At 44.9% G+C, this 2,500-nt stretch overlaps 1 protein-coding gene across 1 annotated transcript in view; it reads left to right on the top strand.

Moving 5' to 3' along the window:
* LOC109887024 (voltage-dependent T-type calcium channel subunit alpha-1H) overlaps positions 1-2,500 on the top strand; it is a 77,343-nt gene that overhangs the window by 40,649 nt on the left and 34,194 nt on the right.

Genomic DNA, 2,500 nt, shown 5'->3' with positions numbered 1-2,500 from the left:
TTGGCCACACCTCCTCATTAAACCGTTTGGCCACACCTCCTCATTAAACAGGTTGGACACACCTCCTCATTAAACAGTTTGGCCACACCTCCTCATTAAACAGTTTGGCCACACCTCCTCATTAAACAGGTTGGACACACCTCCTCATTAAACAGGTTGGACACACCGACTCATTAAACAGGTTGGACACACCTCCTCATTAAACAGGTTGGACACACCTCCTCATTAAACAGTTTGGCCACACCTCCTCATTAAACAGTTTGGCCACACCTCCTCATTAAACAGGTTGGACACACCTCCTCATTAAACAGTTTGGCCACACCTCCTCATTAAACAGTTTGGCCACACCTCCTCATTAAACAGGTTGGCCACACCTCCTCATTAAACAGGTTGGACACACCGACTCATTAAACAGGTTGGACACACCGACTCATTCAAGGGTTTTTCTTTATTTTTTACTATTTTCTACATTGTAGAATAATATATAATATTTAAGACATCAAAACTATGAAATAACACATATGGAATCATGTTGTAACCAAACAAAGTGTTAAACAAATCAAAATATATATTTTAGATTCTTCCAAGTAGCTTTGATGACAGCTTTTGCACCACTCTTGGCATTCTCTCAACCAGCTTCATGAGGCAGTCACACACAGGAGAAGTCAATAGATCTCTGGAGGAGACAATATTAGATTCTCACCTTTAGAGCCTATGTGTGTGTGTGTATGCGTGTGTGTTGTGTATGTGTGTGGGGTATATATACGTTTGCGTGTGTGTGTGTGTGTGCGTGCGTGCGAGCGTTATTCATTATTATTCATTATTCTTTATTCATGTCCCCTGTCCTCTCTGTCCCCTGGGTTGGTTTTGTCTAGTTGTTTAAGGGGTAGTCCATAGTGTTATTCATGTCCCCTGTCCTCTCTGTCCCCTGGGTTGGTTTTGTCTAGTTGTCTAGTTGTTTAAGGGGTAGTCCATAGTGTTATTCCCTGTCCTCTCTGTCCCCTGGGTTGGTTTTGTCTAGTTGTCTAGTTGTTTAAGGGGTAGTCCATAGTGTTATTCCCTGTCCTCTCTGTCCCCTGGGTTGGGTTTGTCTAGTTGTCTAGTTGTTTAAGGGGTAGTCCACAGTGTTATTCATGTCCGCTGTCCTCTCTGTACCCTGGGTTGGTTTTGTCTAGTTGTCTAGTTGTTTAAGGGGTAGTCCATAGTGTTATTCATGTCCCCTGTCCTCTCTGTCCCCTGGGTTTAAGGGGTAGTCCATAGTGTTATTCCCTGTCCTCTCTGTCCCCTGGGTTGGTTTTGTCTGGTTGTCTAGTTGTTTAAGGGGTAGTCCATAGTGTTATTCCCTGTCCTCTCTGTCCCCTGGGTTGGTTTTGTCTAGTTGTCTAGTTGTTTAAGGGGTAGTCCATAGTGTTATTCCCTGTCCTCTCTGTCCCCTGGGTTGGGTTTGTCTAGTTGTCTAGTTGTTTAAGGGGTAGTCCATAGTGTTATTCCCTGTCCTCTCTGTCCCCTGGGTTGGTTTTGTCTAGTTGTCTAGTTGTTTAAGGGGTAGTCCATAGTGTTATTCCCTGTCCTCTCTGTCCCCCGGGTTGGTTTTGTCTAGTTGTCCAGTTGTTTAAGGGGTAGTCCATAGTGTTATTAATGTCCCCTGTCCTCTCTGTCCCCTGGGTTGGTTTTGTCTAGTTGTCTAGTTGTTTAAGGGGTAGTCCATAGTGTTATTCCCTGTCCTCTCTGTCCCCTGGGTTGGTTTTGTCTAGTTGTTTAAGGGGTAGTCCATAGTGTTATTCCCTGTCCTCTCTGTCCCCTGGGTTGGTTTTGTCTAGTTGTCTAGTTGTTTAAGGGGTAGTCCATAGTGTTATTAATGTCCCCTGTCCTCTCTGTCCCCTGGGTTGGTTTTGTCTAGTTGTTTAAGGGGTAGTCCATAGTGTTATTCCCTGTCCTCTCTGTCCCCTGGGTTGGGTTTGTCTAGTTGTCTAGTTGTTTAAGGGGTAGTCAGTAATGTTATTCCCTGTCCTCTCTGTCCCCTGGGTTGGTTTTGTCTAGTTGTCTAGTTGTTTAAGGGGTAGTCCATAGTGTTATTCCCTGTCCTCTCTGTCCCCTGGGTTGGTTTTGTCTAGTTGTCTAGTTGTTTAAGGGGTAGTCCATAGTGTTATTCCCTGTCCTCTCTGTCCCCTGGGTTGGTTTTGTCTAGTTGTTTAAGGGGTAGTCAGTAGTGTTATTAATGTCCCCTGTCCTCTCTGTCCCCTGGGTTGGTTTTGTCTAGTTGTTTAAGGGGTAGTCCATAGTGTTATTCCCTGTCCTCTCTGTCCCCTGGGTTGGTTTTGTCTAGTTGTCTAGTTGTTTAAGGGGTAGTCCATAGTGTTCTTCATGTCCCCTGTCCTCTCTGTCCCCTGGGTTGGTTTTGTCTAGTTGTCTAGTTGTTTAAGGGGTAGTCCATAGTGTTATTCCCTGTCCTCTCTGTCCCCTGGGTTGGTTTTGTCTAGTTGTCTAGTTGTTTAAGGGG

Source organism: Oncorhynchus kisutch, unplaced genomic scaffold (assembly GCF_002021735.2).
Source record: "Oncorhynchus kisutch isolate 150728-3 unplaced genomic scaffold, Okis_V2 Okis06b-Okis10b_hom, whole genome shotgun sequence".
Lineage (NCBI taxonomy): Eukaryota > Metazoa > Chordata > Actinopteri > Salmoniformes > Salmonidae > Oncorhynchus > Oncorhynchus kisutch.
This window is presented reverse-complemented; position numbering and strand designations above follow the sequence as displayed.